Genomic DNA, 18,070 nt, shown 5'->3' on the forward strand with positions numbered 1-18,070 from the left:
ATTATTACTCGACACCCTGCACTCTGTGGTTTACACGCATATTCGGACGTGTCGCTCATCTCGACTCTTAATGTTAGCTCTCCGTCGTCCATGTCAATCAGGGCTTTGGAAGTCCGCAAGAACGGCCTCCCAAGTATCAAGGGTACATCCGCATCCTCATCGACGTCTAGCACTACAAAGTCAACCGGAAAAATGTACTTGTCCACCTTGACAAGCACGTCTTCGATGATGCCCCTCGGATGTCTCACGGTTCGATCCACAATTGCAAAGTCATCCGAGTAGGCCTAGGCTCACACAAGCCTAGCTTTTGAAAGAAGGTGTATGTCATGACGTTGATACTGGCCCTTGAGTCCGCCAATGCCATTTCTTCACCTATATTGCCAATATTACATAGAATGATGAAGCTTCCCGGGTCTTTCTTCTTGTTCGGCATGTTCTTTTGCAAAACCGCCGAGCAAAATGCATCTAAAATCACCGAAGCACTCTCCTCCAACTTCCTCTTGTTGGTCAACAAGCCTTTCAAAAATTTTGCATACTTAGGCATTTGGGTCAATGCCTCAACAAAAGGAATATTGATGTGGAGTTGTTTGAACAAACTCCGGAAGTTCTTCTACCATTCATCCCCTTAGTCATTCTTCAATCTAGAGGGATAAGGGATTCTTGACTTGAAAGGTGGGGGTGCCACCTCCTTCTCTTTGCTTGTTCCCTTCTCAACCTCTATAACCTCGGGTACGTATTCATTGGGCTTCTCACTCGGAAGCTTATCCTCAACCTCACGACCACTTCTTGTGGACCTTGGTTGCTCCACGAGAAATTGGCATGACGCTTCCAACCCGGATTGTAGGTGTTGCAGTGTGGATTTCCTTGATTCCTCATGCCATTACCCACAAAATCGATACTCTCAACTGAAGATGCATCACCAATAAAGATCAGGCAATCAGAGGGAGCATATCCTCCACCACACCCGGTGCAAGTAGTCACGACCACCACTCTATTTGAAGTTAGGAGATCTAACTTCTTACTCAATAATTCCACTTAAGCTGCCAATGAGGTTACTGTATCTATCTCATGGAGACCAGACACCTTTTTCTTCTCCCTAACATTCCATTGGTAGCTGTTTAACCCCATTTCTTCAATTAATTGACGAGCTTCACTGGGAGTCTTTCTACCTAAGGTACCTCCTGCTGTCGCATCCAAGAGTTGCCTTGTACTCGGATTCAGACCATTGTAAAAGGTCTGAACAATCATCCACTCTGGGAATCCGTGTTGCGGGCACTTTCTCAGGAGCTCCTTGAACCTTTCCCACATCTCAAATAGAGACTCCAATTCCAACTGTACAAAGGACGAGATCTCATTCTTGATCTTTGCGGATTTTTCGGGATGGAAATATCAGGCAAGAAAAGCTTCTACCATCTCCTCTCATGTGGTAATTGAGGCTCTAGGTAAGGAGTATAACCACTGTTTCGCTTTCTCCTTTAAGGAAAATGTAAAGGCTCTCAACTTGTTGGCATCATCCGTCATCCCGTTTATCTTTATCATATTACACACCTCAAGAAAGTTCTCTATATGACTGCTCGGATCCTCATCAACCAAACCCGATGAATTGTGCGATTGTCGCAACATGTGAATGAATGCCCGGCTTCACTTTCAAGTTCGAAACTGTAATCGGGGGACGCATAATGCTCGATTGTGTCCCCAATACTGAAGGTCTGGCATAATAAGATAATGTCCGCTGCTACTCATTCTATTCTGCCATGTTTTCAGACTCTTCTACTTCTAAATCAGCTAGATTAGACTGTTCTTACACAGGTTCTTTCCCTTTTCTTCTAAGTGTACGTTTGAGCTTGAGATCTCCTTCAATCAGTATGGAGGGGTTCCCTTGGGTCATAACCTGGAGCTGCACCAAAACAAAGAAAACAAAATCAGAACAATGATAGAAAATAAGATATGAAACAGAATGAATAAATAAATAGCTAAGAAAACAAAGTACAAAGTATCTCTAAACACCTACTCCCGGCAACAGCGTCAAAAACTTGACACATCCGTCTATGCGTGTAAACAGCAAGTGCACGGGTGTCGAAGTAATAATCCCAGATGAGTGGGTATCGTATCCACAGAGAGTAGGGAATAAAGACACTTAAGTTGTTTCTTAACTAATGTGGAGGATGAATAGTGATAAGTGTGACAAAATATGAAATAACGAAAATAAAAACAACAAGATAGAGGGCATAAGTAAAGGAGAAGGTAAGGCAATCGATAAAGATGGGATACCCGGATATTGATCCGCCTAGGACAATCGTTTCAAGTGGAAGAACCCTCTATTATACTTCCTAATTGATGCAACAATGAGTCGTGGAAATCCTTAATTACATGAACCCAAATCTAAGGTCAACCATACCTAACTCTATACATGTCCCGGAGGAGAGATTGAATAACCTCTCAACCTCGCACTCGCATAGAATTGCAATAAGCTCTAGGGATTCCATGTGATAAACCATATTCCTATGTATAGACCTAACCCTTTAGTCCAGGTGAAAGATCCCTAGCCACAACTAAGCCCTAGGTGCTAAAATCATTTCAACGCTTCACTCCGTTGCATTTGCAAATAAGCCCCAGCGGAAGGTCATACCTTAGCTCATTCACTCTACTATGGTTGCAAATAACTCTTGGAACGTAGAGGTAGGATAGATCATACTGGAGGGGAAAGGGGAACCTCCGCTACTTCTCGACTCACCCTCTCAACCCTCTCCAATCTAGCTTTGTCTAACTCTCATGGTGTGTTACTCACTCACAAGAGTTACCAAGAAGAACTCTCAACCCTAGTGTCACTCTAGGTGAGTATTCATACAATCAAGTCTCCAAGATTGGAACTCACAATAAACATCAATTAATTGAAAGCATAATAAAGAGGTTCAATGAAACGAATACATACTAAGGTTCACAAATACCCAAGTACCCACTAGGGGTTTAGCTCTCCATGGAGCTAGATACAATAAATGAAATCGAATGTAAAAACAAAGCATCTATAGAAAACCCCCTTGTTAGTCGTGGCGATGGTCTTGTGGAGAGTCTTCTACTCATCGCAAGTGTCCCTTTGTCCGGCCTAGGATACACCTCGCCGGATCGGTGCGGACGAAATCTCTCCCACTAACCTTCTTCCAAACGGCGTGTGATGTCCGAGCCGTAGAACCTCTCCAAAGACCTAGCCAATACCTCTCAAAACCCTAGCCGCCGACCTCTCTCAAGTTGGGGAAAAGATGGAGAAAAGAATGCTAAAATTGGGGCTGAAATAGGTTTTTAAAGGGCTGGAATCAGGAATCCACACGCCATGTGGGCGCCCCTGTGGATTTTTCACACGGGAGTGTGGAATTTCCACACGCCCGCGTGGATTCTCTATTTTACTGTTTTCTCGGCCAGCTGTAAACAGTGCTGCTACAGTGTCTTTACTACATTGTTTTCTATACTACTCTGCTACAGTACCGCCTGAAATACTCTCGCATCCATACTTTCATCGAGGTAACGCAAACGGGCACACGTTTACGTCATGGATCGCCTTGCTTCTTCAATAACGGACATGTTGGTGGAGATCTTGTTCTATATGCACAAGTTGGAATGCTTGAATGTGACTGCCTTTGCGCCCTTACAAAAAGTTGTGCTAACTCAAGTACGAGGAGGTTGGCACACATTCCTGCATCTGGAACCCGACCTATGTCTTCGCGTTTGAATCTTAGCAAGATTTCCTCCAAAATTAGTGCATTACGACCCACATTGGCTTCTTTATCTCATAATCGGACTCACAACCCTACCTACATAAAAGTAACATAAATACACCCATATTAGCGTTAAAACCCGAGAAAAGTAACGCTCAAAACAAGGAAAGAACACTTCGTATTCTTATCGCAGAAGGACTTATCAACCACTATAAAAACTATTATTAAAAAATAAATAAATAAACTTGTGTCTATAGTAGCTAATTCAAAAATTTGTCTCTAAAACCACAAAACCCCACTACAAGAGTTAAGATTTTTAGTGATAACTTTTTTGTATTACATGGTTATTTTGTCACAAATATTAGGGTTTTTGTGTCAAAAAAGGTAACATACACTATTGTTTAGGTTTATGTTTTTGTCACTATTATAGTGATCATTGTGACAAGTTAGTATATGACACAATTAAATTGTCACTATTAATAAATTAACAATGGCAAAATTTCTTTTGTGTTCAATTTTGTTGCTAAAAGTATATAAGATTTTATGTCAAAAATTTCTTGATGAGAATGATGTGTAATTGTGATAAGAAATATTGTCATCACTATAATTTTTTATTTATTGTAGCGAAAGTGTTCTCCATCACTTAACATATATTGTTTGTTACAACAATTTTGTCACAAAAAATTCAATCATTTAATGCCCACTAAATATTGCTACAAAAATTAAATTTTTTAACCATGTTATTGGTTTTTTTATGCTAAAAACGTTAATTGACACAATCGTTTGGATTAGTTGTGACATCTAATTATTTTGTGACTATTACAATTTCAATTGTAATAATTTAGTATCAATCACAATTATACATCTTACCTTTTGTGTCGATAATTTTGGATACAAAAAAAAAAAATCAAATACGTAGTGTATATAGTTGTAAAATTATATTGTTAATAAAATATTAAAAAGTCTATTTTATCTTACCCAATCTCAAAGGTTATGTGTCGATTTTTTAAGCAATTATATATATAAATTTAAAAGTTTTGTAAAATTAAAATTTAACATGATTTTATCGATCAAACAAAATTATTATTTATAAATATTTGAAAATAACCTATTGGATACTAAAATATTTTGTTCTATTAACCTATTAAAACATTTAAAAGTAACTATACCAAAATATTAAATCATCATCATCGCATTGGTGTAAACCTCCGTATTTACAATGTGAAGAAGAATATTCCATATATATATTCATCAATAATTTATCAAATAAACAATTATTTTTCACATAAAAATACCAAAAGTAACAAAAAAAAAATTTAAAAACAATAAAAATATAAGCTTGGCTTTCTCCAACTAGTTTTAATATATTAAGTAAATTATGCTTGTACTACAAGAATTATAACATTATGATTTTTTTCTGTAACTATCATTCATTTTGTTACAAATATGAAGTTTTTGTGATAAAAATTTAATTAACACTATTGTTTTGGTTAATTGTGATGATGTCACTAAAAACTATTATAATTGTGATGATTTAAGATCTCTCTCACAATTACGTTGTTACTATTAAAAAATAGCTATAGTGTAAGTAAATAATATTTTCATCATAATTGTGACGAAGTATTATTCACCGATTGGTCATTTTATTTTTGTGATCACATTTTTGTCACCAAAAAAATTCAACTATTAATATCTACTAAATATTAACACAAAAAGCCTAAAGTGATCACATTTTTGTCACAAAAATTCAACTATAGATTCAGTGAGAGTGAGTGATGATGTTCAGAATCTCCTAAAGAATTTATCAATTCTGAGGGGTGATTAACTCAAGTTACTTTGGAAAGAAGCCTAGGTAATGAGCTAACAAGAATGCCTAATATATATTATTTTTTTTTTTTAATGAAGGAGCTCAAAAGCTATTATTGAAGAAGGTACAAAAGACGAGATATAGAAGAGCGACTACGAAAAACTAAAAATCAAAACCAGGTCATCCTAAAAACACTTTTATAATCCAAAATGGGAGCTCACGACCAAGAAGGAAGAGATTAAGACAATGCGAGGTTGACACCATGGTAGCAGATTACAAGGGGTATAGCCTAAGTCCGAGAATGAGATAGAACATGAGGGTTAGCAGCGAATTTAGGATAAGCTCTAAATTTGGAGAACCATCACAAGATTGCAAGCGATTAATAACTTTAAAGGCCTCAGCATTGGTGATGAAAATGTGCCGAATCTGGATATTCATTTGAATAGTGCACTCGATAGCAACTTCGAAGGCAAAGTTTAGCATTCATAGCATTCATAGCAAAGGGGTGGGACGGGAGCACGCAAAGGGAGATATTATAATTATGATTAGATCAGAAGAACCCTGTGCCACTTACCTCAGAGCCGCATTCCAATGGCTGGAAATGAAGAGGAATGAACTAGCATCATTGGAAAAGTTATTTAGAAGAAGTCTCTTTCCATCAGATTGCCGAGAGAGCAATTATAATCCATAACATGAGATAGAGCTCGCACGCTGCAACATTATGATTCATATTGATACTTCTGAAGATTTTGTCACATCTACACTTCCAGATAAACCAAGTTGTCACAACAATAAGCGATTTAATGAAGATGGAAAAAAACCACCATTGGTTAGCCAAAGAGCCGGAGACGAAAAGCCATCAAGAAAGTTGATGGAAACACCAACTCTTTAACTAACCAGACCCCAAACAAGTAGAGAGTCTATCTTTGAAAACAAGCCAAATAAAATGCTTAACTCGACGAGCCACATTCAAATCCCAGAGCTTTCTCCAACCAACCCAATCATAACCCAATTGTGATTATGATTCAGGAAATGATAAACACAAGAAGCAAGTTTATTAGTGTGAGACACGAGTCCACCCAATGATTGATAAATTACAATCAATAAAAGCCCAACTTGTTGGAAAATAGACTAGATTATCACAAAAAAGAAGGTAAAGTGTATCACTATCCTAATTGTCATTTCTAACTACATCAGAAATACTCATAGCATTTCAATCCAAATCACAGTTAATAAAAGTTGGAAAAAAAGCTAAGGGAACAACAATACACCAAGGATGATATAAGAAAAGAGGTTTGAAAAAGATGCAGAAATTAATCCGGAAACACAATTGAAGCTTGTGAGCGATTGTATCAAACCTCCAAAGAACTCAAGAGCAACGATTTGGAATGCTATCGAGTCAAGTATTGATCAAACGATATTTAACATGCAATATATCGACCCGAGATATGATCATCATTGTTGAATAATACAAGATGTTCTTAGCCATCAAAGAATGCATTGCAAGAATAAGATTTCTGATTACTAGACCCCCCTCAGTTTTAGATCTAGTAGTATTGTCCCAAGCAACAACATGAATGTCTTTTCGATTGCCACCTTTATACCAAAAGAATCTCCTAACAATTCTATTAATCTCTTGGAGGATAGTGTCATAAACTGGACAAACATATAGGTAGTAAATGGGGATGGATAGAAGAGAGGAGTTGATAAGGGTAACTTTAGTCAGCATGACATGATTGGAATGACTCCATCCGGGAGCATTGCCTTCTGAATTTATCAATCATAGAAATAAACACTTCTTAAACCAACCTTTGAGGGAAACCAACACACCAAGGTAGGCAAAGGAAAAGAAGCCATATTGAAGATAAGGATTGAACTAACACTCTTAGCTACTTGTCTATTGAACTAGGGAAGGAAAAATAAAGTGACGAGTTATTAGGGATTAGGAGACTACCAAGAAATTTTCCTATAAATAGAAAGACAAGGTTAATTTTAGATGCGTCGGTTTTAGAGGCATGAGTGATAAGAATAAGGTCATTAGCAAACATAAGATGATTGAAGTTGTATTTAAGATGACTGCTAAACCCAGGGATCAGGCCAAGATTTTAAGCATAATTAACGATAGAGGTAAGGTTTTAAGCAACGATGAATAAAGAGAAAGGAGATATAGGATCACCTTGGCAAATTCCTCTGGGGGACTTGATCCAAGGAGGGCTGCCATTAATTAGGAAGAGAGGAAGTAGATCTAAGGCAAGCACTAATCCAAGAGATCCAAATAGAAGGGAAATTCATTTTAGTTAACGTGGCAAGAATTGCATTCCAACTGATAGTATCATAAGCCTTCTCAATATCAATTTTAACTAACATCATAGGGGGATACTGACAATCATATTCCAAAGAATGAGCAACTTCTTGCAGAGCAATAATATTACCAAAAAGCACATCTACCAGCCATGAAACCAACCTGCTCATAACCAATTAATTTAGGAAGAACAAGTTTCAAATGATTATCAAGAATTTTAGAAATTATTTTAAAACTAACATTGCAGAGAGAAATAGGCATATAATCAGAAACAGAGCAGGGGTTATCTTTTTTAGGAATGAGAGTAATGAAGGTCTTACCCCAGGTTGAAGGCATAACAGAATTGGAGAAGAAGTAATGCACAGCAATAGTCAGTTGATCACTAATTTTATTCCAAAAAAAGTGATAAAATTCGGCGTTAAGGCCTTGAGGCCTAGGACTTTTACCTGAAGGAAGGTCTAAAATGGTCATGTGAATTTCCTCTCGAGTAATCTCCTGAGTAAGAAAATTACGGTCAAGCGAGGACAGACAAGGGAGATCATTCGGGAGGGCATTAAGAATATCTAAAAAAGACTCATTCTAAAAATTAGACCAAAGGCTAGAATAGAAATTAAGAAAGATTTGTTCAATACCTGCTCTGCTAGAAAAGGAAGAACTATTGGAGTCTCGAATCTTATGAATGGAATTGAAGTGCTTATTGGCTCTAGTGACAGAATGAAAAAATTTTGTGTTCATATCACCATCTCTAATCCACTGCAACCTAGCACGCTGAGACCAACGCTTGGAATCCAGAGGATGAAGTGTGGTGGATTTAGCATAAAGTTCTTCAAGATGGGGATCACTATCAGCACTAAGAGAGTCAGAGATTTCCAAAGTGGTAATATCATTCTCAGTATTAACAATATCAGCATCTAAGTTATTTAACCCATAGGTGTGCCAAGCCTTAATTTTAATGTGAGTGCGAGCAATAAGATGACTAAAAGCATGCATGGGATTGCCATGGGAAGAAAAATCCCAAGCAGATCTAACAGCATTATGACAACCAACATAATCAAGCTAGAAATTCTCAAATCTAAAAATACTATGATTAATCAAATTGAGCTTAGAATAAGAAAAAAGAAGAGGGGTGTGATCGGAATTAAGCCTCGGAAGGTGTTTGAGAGTATACGAATCAAACTTGTTAGATCAATGCATATTAATTAGACAATGATCAAGCTGAGCCCACCTTCTAGAGAAACCAGCTTGATTGTTGCACCAAGTATACTTAGGACCTGAAAACTGCAGGTCAAAAAGGTTATTATCACCAGAAAATTATGAAAACTGCATAGTTACCACCACGATGTTCATCCTTAGAAGTTATAGTATTGAAATCACTAGCTATTAGCCACGGAATGTTAATATGAGAAACATTAGAGAGTTCATACCACAAATTACGTTGAGAGTGGATTCTCGTAGCGTTATAGATGACAGAAACGATCCAACTAGATGAAACACCGTTAGAGATAACTAAGTGTAAAGCTCTCCGAGACAAAGCTATGGGAGAGACTAACCAAATCCTCTTATTCCAAGCAACAAGGATGCCTCCAGAAGACCCTTCAGCAAGGATAGCTGCCCAATCCCAATTGGTGGGAAGTCTCCTACAGAAGTGAAGGACACGATCCTCATTCACTTTTGTCTTAACAAAGAAAACTACCAAAGTCTTGAATTTATGAATGAAATCAAGAGCTTTGTTGGAGGTATCCCTCAAAGAGACGCCCCTACAATTCCAGCAAACAAATTTAATGTGATCCATACCCATAAGAGAAATATTAAAAGAAAGAGGAACTAAGTAAGAGAGAGACAACATTAAACTCCACTTCCCTCAATATTAATCCTTCCCTGTTTTTGGGAAGCACACTGCTGTGAGAACCTTTCGGGATCAAAGCCTCCCGATGAGCTTCGAGTTGATATTGAACAATTGTCATCATATCATCGAGATGCATACGTCTTTCCGCCATTTCATCTTCAGCGTTTTTCGGAGGAGACCATCATCAACATCCTCATCACTAATTCCATAAGAGGGGGGATCTTGAAGGATGTTGTTAACCTTATCAACTAACATAGAGTGAGTTCTAATGGGATCAACCTCAAGCGAGGGTGATTAGTGGGAATGGACGTCCGAAGGGCCAGGGGGTGGAGAGACTCAGTGTTTATGATGGGACTTATCGCCTTTCATGGGTTGTTGGGAAGGGAGAAGGGGCCAAAGGAGTGGCACTATACTCTTGAATAGACCCACGCTAGAGGTGAGTCCCAAGCAGCGATGGCGGTCTTGAGGAATGTTCGGCGCTATGCACTCCATCGAGAGGAACCATGCGGAGGCGGTGCACTTTTTAATTGGAAAGGTCACCTCATCTTTTTCTTTTTCAGAACATTGGACGTAACGAGGAAGGAACTCCCCGTGAGATCGCCCTCTAATCCCGCCACGTAAACCACTTGAAACAAAGAGCCTTGACGTCCTCTGATCGACTTTTTGACCGTTTGCCCAGCGCCTGCCATGTTAGCATTCGTGTGACTATGCGTGAACGCCATCACGACAGCACCGTATGTGACCGCCCGTCGATGGGCAGCGATCATCAAGGTCAAAATCTGTCTCCACGAGACTTATTGAGTGATCATTTGGTGTTCGAGGCAATAGGAATGAACTAGTGGCGGTGTCGAGAGCAAGCAGATCTCGATCGGGGCAGGGATCGACCACCATCTCCGTGGAGCATGGGAGGGTGGCCAAAAGCACTTTGTTCATCCAATCGCCACTCGAGGGACACGAGTTGAGTTCCATGTCCGATTAACCCACAAGCATATGCGAGATGTTGGCGGTCTTTCAAAGCGAACAGAGCGAAGACTCTTGTTCGATAAGCATCCCCGACCAAAAACCAAGCATAAAGTTTAGATAAATCAATCTCAAGACAAACCCTGGTGTATTTGGACACGTAAGAAGACGAGTGAGATCATCGACCTTGGAATGGGTCCTATGTGGGAAGTAATTGTTTCAAGGATATCACCATCCCAAAAATCCACAGGGAAAATTGTGCTGACTAGACCCGGTTGTGGCAATATTGAGTTTGCTGAGCGCCCTGGTTCAAAGAAAGGCTTCGAGGGGCGGTTGTGAGAATAATACCATTGATCGACCAAGGTCCCCGATTAAGGAGGCAGCTGCACAACCTCGTTAGATCCACAGCGAATTAGGATAAAACCATTTGGTAAATTGGAAATAGAAACCTCTCCAAATTTAGCCCATTTTACCATCAGATATTGTTTTACCTGCTTGAATGGAGGCGGTTTTCCAAAGAACTTACTATCTGAGACATCTTTGGGACTTCATGCGAACCCTAAACAATATGTCATCATCAACCTTGATGAAGGTGAGGTGGAGTCTTTGATTTTGTTGAGCGGTGACATTATAGAGGAGAATTTTTCCATAGTGTGGGTCGATTGAGAAGCAACTGAGGCCCAAGATTTCCTGGTGGATGAGGGTGGAGAGGAGGGCTTTGCCCCGCTTGCCATGGCAATGGGGGAGATGTGAGGGAGCGAGTGGAGTGGAGAGGAAGCTCGGAGGAGGAGGGAGCTTTTTGGGACTATGAGGGCCCTAACGTAACATGAAGTCATTTGTACCTGTCGGGTGATGGATAATCAAAAATGAATCCTATGCTGACCAAAGACAAAATGCCTATCGGCATAATCTTGCCTAACTTCAAATGTGGGATTGTCAACTCTCTTTTGAGGTCAAAAACAAGTTAGCTTTACGAAGGGACAAATCATATAGGCCAAAAATATATCCGCTTTGCTGAGCAGATATGAATTAGTAATACATGACCAAATACTGGAAAATTAGATCTAAACCAAAGTAAAGATTATTTTTACGGAAGAAAAGAATCTTTCAAAGGTGGTGAGGTCTGACCTAGCTATCTAACAACATAATGGAATCTCTAAGAGACAATGATCGTTAAACTATCCAATAGAGAAGGATGGACTTCTATGGGTTGTAAAAGGCATCTAACAATCTAATAAGCGAGAGCGATAAAGGCTTCAAAAGAAACAAGGAGGCTAAGATAATAAGGTTGAAGGACTATAAAATGGAATCATAATCATTAAGGAAAAGAAGAAATTCCCCGCTATAGAACCACGGACTATTTTCTCTCGAAAGCCATTTAGTCTCTCCTCGAAGAATGATCCTTGTTTTAACTTAGCGACCAACAACCAAATGGTCTATTGGTATGCGAATTCGCTGATAGGCTCTTGACTCGATGGTGAGAGTTTGATTCTCAGGCGAGGGGCACATTCTACAGAGATGTAAGGCTGTGGTTGTGTGCGGTGGTGGGTCCCAGTGCCCATGTATGGCGGTCCCTCCCCACTCGCTTCACGGGGCTTGTGCATGACCCTAACTAGTTTAGTGAGCCTTAGAGCTATCTGTTCCCTCTTGTCAAAAAGAAAAACTTAACCATTGAAATACCCCCTTTGACCTAAAGGCTTAAACTAGTTTTGTTGTCTTTCGTAAATTGATTGTAAGGATCCCATGAAGTGGAGGATGGAAACCGATACGCAAACCCAAGGAGTTTTGAGAAAAATGAAATACTCTTGTTCGAAAAAATTAAAGTACTCCAGTCATTCTTAAAATTAGGATAAATGGTTTGATCTTGGATAATTTTCATTCAATTTTATGACTAAAAATCTACTGACCCTGATAAATTAAGATAAATGTCTAAGTTTATGATTAGCATGTATGTAAATAATGGTATGATTTGACTTTTTATTTTGTTGGAAATATATCATTCACATATCCGTATGCACATATGAAAAATATATATTATTGTTAACTATATTATATATGATTCTGTCACAAAATTTTATGTTTTTATTTTTAAAACATGCTGTGAAAATATATAATGCTTCATTAAATTTTTTAAATTAAATATAAAAAATGAGAATATGAAAAATATTCTCAAAAATAATAAGACCTAAATAACGTTTGCTATGTTTATTTGGGCATATTCATGTAGAGTTACTTTAAAAGTGTGAAATTCTCACCGAGGGCATGATTTGATTTTGTTAAATTATACCTTATTTGTTAATTTGTTTGTTGTTTTTTAATGATTAATAGGTAAATAAAAGATATTAATGGATAAGAAAGTACAGAGATGTACTAATTGTAGTGGCTTGTAGATCTTTAGGATATATCCCTCTGTTATGCAACTCTGGAGGAGATGAATCACTATTCCTCCTATAGAAAACCCACTGTGCCTTTTATGAATTGAGCTATTCGAAGTCTAGTCTCCTCCAAATATAAAGCACCTAAAAAATTATATCTTTTTAGTTATTGATTTTGTATTCAATTTAAAGTTTTTGATTTTGTCAAATTATACTTTATAGATTTTTTATGTCTCTAAATTTTTGAAGGAAATTTTGATATATTCTAGGGATTTTGATGGAAAATTTGCAAATCATAGTCTTTGCTCTTATAAATAATGATAAATGTCAAAGAGTTTTAATTCAAAAAAATATCCAACAAGTAGAGAAAAATAATTTCATAATGGTAAATTTATGGAAAAAAACCCGACACAAGTAGACCAAAACAAATAATTGACAATCCAATTTTGTAATGGATGTTTTTCGTAAAAATATTCAACAAACCTCAACCATTGCATAGCCCAATGGCATAACACAAGAGTGTTAACTATTAAAGGGGAGGGTAAGGGTTTAAATCCTTGTTCAGCGATCTTGTTTATGCAATATTGATGTACTATATACAGGAGTAATCACGTTTATCGATCTGTTCATGAGTCTAGAGTGTAAATCTTTTTATGGAAGAAACAATATACATGTCTGTCCCTTTGATAATTTCTTAAAAAGGAGGCACTTGTGATTTATTAGTAAAGAAAAAAAAATAACAACAAACTAATCTTATATAATGCTTATTTAAAAAAACAATATATATAAGTCATCTACTTCTTCTTAGGACAACTACGTACATATGTAGACTCAAAATCTAGAGATTTTTTCAAGACCATCGGATCAATATCCAACGGTCAGCCTTCTTGTCACCGGTTCTTTCCAAATTCCAATCCCACTTTATTTTCTCTTTCAATTTTTTTTATTGCAAGCTTTAGAAATATCCGCAAATGGTGTGTTGTGTATATATAGAGTCCCATTTTGGGGGAACAAATGCATAGAAACTTGTTTATCATTCAAACAATGGATCTTTTCATTCAAATTTTTCTTTATTCACTAAGTTTTTCCTTCTAATTTCTAATTTAGGGAATGTCCAACTTAGGGTTATCAATTATATCTATTATAGAGATGGAAAGTCAATTCACGAAATTTATCACACAAGTAGTCAATTAGTTCGGATTACCTATCTTTATACCTTTGTTGTTTAAGAAGCACCACACTTTCGAACAAAAATGAAACATCGAAACTAACCATGCTATTAAAGTTATTTATGAAAGTCTGGTCTTTTTCCATGGGGGTCATTTGTAAAATTTCAGAAATACACCATCGATGAAACCCCCAATCTCGAGGATGGACGGACGGATGGATCTTTTCATTCAAATTTTTCTTTATTCACTAAGTTTTTCCTTCTAATTTCTAATTTAGGGAATGTCCAACTTAGGGTTATCAATTATATCTATTATAGAGATGGAAAGTCAATTCATGAAATTTATCACAAAAGTAGTCAATTAGTTCGGATTACCTATCTTTTATGCCTTTGTTGTTTTAAGAAGCACCACACTTTCGAGAACAAAAACAAAAACAAAAATGAAGCATCGAAACCAACCATCGTCATTAAAGTTATTTATGAAAAGTGCGGTCTTTTCCATGGGGTCATTTGTAAAATTTCAGAAATACACCATCGATGAAACCCCCAATCTTGAGGATGGACGGACGGATCGAAGCGCCGGTTTACGGGGCTTCCAAAGTGGGCCCCAGGTCAATCCCATCATGTGGGCCCATCACAGGGAGGACCCGAATCCAATCGTCATCGCCACCACCCTTCGCTCCCTCCCTAAATTCTCACCATTCCTCCCTGCTCTCTCTGTCTCTCTGTTTCCCCTTTACCCAAGAAAAGTAACGAACTTCCGTTCTTTTTGACCTCCAAACCCTGATGCCCAGTGGTTTGTCTACCTTCTCCTTGCCCTTCTTCCGGGTAATGATGATGTCTTCATTACTTCTGTTTTTAATTTTGTTTTTGTTTGAAAAATTTGTTGTTGGAGATTGTGAGGGTACTTGGATCAGCTGAATTTGTGAGTCTAAAGTTGTTTCTGCTTGAAATTTTCATTAAATGTGGCATTTATTGCCTAAACTTGGTGATTTATTAAAGCTGGCGATGTTGGCTTGAATTTCAGAGGTGGATTGAGTTCATAGATAAGTGTAAATTTTGTGCCTTTATAAATTGTGTCCTGTGCTTGGCTTGAAAAATAATGTGTTCAGATCAGACAGACTATTCGGTTTGAGTTTTAAATGATTGATATTTAAGATGTTCGATTGGTGAATTTTTGTTTGGACTATTACAATGATGTCTTAATCAGTTGAAGTTTAAGGACTTAGAATATCCACTAGTGGCTTGAGTTCATGGATGAGTGTAGAATTGATAAGTGCTTGTGCGATATGAATGCGAAGCGTTCATTCCTTATGTTGAGCATTACTTTTCTCAGGTTTTTACATTAATATGTGTGTTTTTATGTTACTTTTGCGCAGGTAGGGCTGTGAGGCTAAGTATGAAGGAAATAGGTCAATGTGGATCATAATGCACCTATTTTGGAGGAGATCTTGATAAGGTTCAAACTTGAAGACATAGGACAGGTGTGAGATGCTTGAGTGTGTGCCAACCTCCTCGCATTCGAGTGAGTACATCCATTTGGAGGGGCACAAAGGCAGTCACACTCGAGCATTCCCTCTTATGCATACAAGAACAAGAACCCCACCAACATATATATCATTGAAGAAGCAAGTGATTCACGACGTGAGCGTGTGCCCGTTGTGTTACCCGATGAAAGTATGGAATTGGGAAGTTATTCAGGTCGAAAATAGCGAGGAACAGCTATGTAAATTCATCGTGACAGATGTTCACAGCAGGCGAGAAATCGGAGAAACGGAGAATCCCACGGGCATGTGGAAATTATCCACGCCGTGTGGAAAATTCCCTGCGAGCGTGCACGTCCACGCCCGTGGAGTTGCCCGATTCCGACCCCTATTTAAAGCCGATTCAGTCCCCTAATTTTGGTATTCTTTTCTCCATCTTTCTCCAACTTGCAGAGGGCTTGACTAGGGGTTTTCGAGGGGTATTAGCCAAGGTTTTGAGAGGTTCTCACGGCTCCGACATCGTGATTCCATTAGGAAGAAGGTTGGTAGGGGAGCTTTTGATCGAGGCGTATCCTATACCGGACAAAGGGAATCCTTGGACTGACGAGTAGAGGACTTTCCACAAGACCATCGACACGGCTATCGAGGGGTTTTTTTTATGGATTCATTGCTTTTACATTCTATTTCTTTGATTGTACTTAGCTTCATGGAGAGCTAAAACCCTAGTGGGTACTTGGGTGATTGTGAACCCTAGGATGTATTCGTTTCTTTGAACTTCTTTATTATGCTTTCAATAAATTGATGTTTATTGTGAGTTCCAACCTTGAATGCTTGATTGTATGAACATTTCCCTAGAGTGACACTAGGGGTTGAGAGTTCTTGTTGGTAACCTTGTGAGTGAGTGACACACCACGAGCGTTAGACAAAAGCAAGGTTGGAGAGGGTTGAGAGGGTGAGTCGAGAGACGTGCAGGCGTCCCCTTTCCTCCGGCGTGATAGATTCTACCTCCGTTCCTCGAGTTCTTTGCGGCCATAATAGAGTGAATGGTCTAAGGGATGAACCTCCGCGTGGGCCTAGTTGCGCATGCAATGGAGCCGAGCGTCGAGGTGATCTTAGTATCTAGGGCTTAATTGTGGCTAGGGACCTTCCGCTCGGACCAAAGGGTTAGGTATAAATCTAGGAAGAGATTTATCACTTGGAATCCCTAGAGCTCATTGCAACTCTCGATGAGTCGAGGTGTTGAGATTGTTCGATTTCTCCTCCGGGACATGTATAGAGTTAGGCATAGTTGACCTTAGATTTGGGACTATGTATGTAAGGATTTTTACGACTCACCATCGCATTGATTAGGAATCATAATAGAGAGTTCTTGCACTTGAAGCGATTATCCTAGGTGAAGCATCATCCGAGTACCCCATCTTTATCGATTGCCTTGCCTCCTCCTTACTTTTGCTCTCTTACTTGTTGCTTTTAATTTCTGAGAATTGAATCATTACCACACTTATCATTGTTGATACTTCACATAGTTAAGGATCAAATTAAGTGTCTTTACTCCCTACTCCCTGTGGATTCAACCCCGCTCACCCGGGATTATTACTTCGACAAACCCGTGCACTTGCTGGATATAAGCAAGGGGAACTTGTCAAGAATCAGTGTATCTATGAATTTTTTCTTGTGCTTTGGTTAAAAAATCATGTATTGAAAATAGAGAGATGCATTCTGGGTTTGAGTGTTTAATTATTGAAATTTAAGATGTTTGATTAAGGAATTTTTTTATTTTTTTATTTTATTTTATCAATTTTAGGATGATATTTGGTTTCATAGATGAGTGTAAAGTTGGTGATTTGAATTTATTGCCCCTGGCTTGAAAAATTACATCTTGAAATCCGGGAGATGCATTCTGGGTTTTGAATATTTAATTATTCAAAGTTGAGATGTGTGATTGCGGAATTTTTATCTAGAAATTTAGAATGATGATTTGATTTGCTGAATTTTAGACCTTTGTTATTGAGTTTGTGCTGGTGTGCTTTGATATGCTTTGAAGTTCAAGTCTTTAAGTTTTACTTTCCTTAAGGGATGAAAATTCTTTGTGAAACTGATTAGCGCTTGGTGACAGATGTGCATCAATTTTCCTTACCATGAATTATTGTAGAATTATGGGATTCACTTGCAATGAATGTCTGCATGCATTAATTTCTATTATAGTTCTCTTGGTTTAATGGTTTTGAACACAGCAAAATCTTCTTTCTGCTATATTTATTAGAATTTCTCGAAGTTTTCCTATTTCCAAGACGTCAGTAGTTACTGTCTTGTCTTCTCACTTGTTTGCTTTTGCAGGTGCAGTCATGTGTTTCTTGAGGACAATTTTATAATTAAGCACAAACACCCTAGGTACTGAAGATAAGCAAGCATATAGAG

At 38.1% G+C, this 18,070-nt stretch overlaps 1 non-coding gene across 1 annotated transcript; it reads left to right on the forward strand.

Moving 5' to 3' along the window:
- Nucleotides 1–1,258: 1,258 nt before the first annotated feature.
- Nucleotides 1,259–1,365, forward strand: LOC120267142. The gene has a single exon (XR_005538409.1). It is a non-coding gene; the product is annotated as a small nucleolar RNA R71 (small nucleolar RNA).
- Nucleotides 1,366–18,070: the final 16,705 nt, after the last annotated feature.

Source organism: Dioscorea cayenensis, chromosome 1, assembly GCF_009730915.1.
Source record: "Dioscorea cayenensis subsp. rotundata cultivar TDr96_F1 chromosome 1, TDr96_F1_v2_PseudoChromosome.rev07_lg8_w22 25.fasta, whole genome shotgun sequence".
NCBI lineage: Eukaryota > Viridiplantae > Streptophyta > Magnoliopsida > Dioscoreales > Dioscoreaceae > Dioscorea > Dioscorea cayenensis.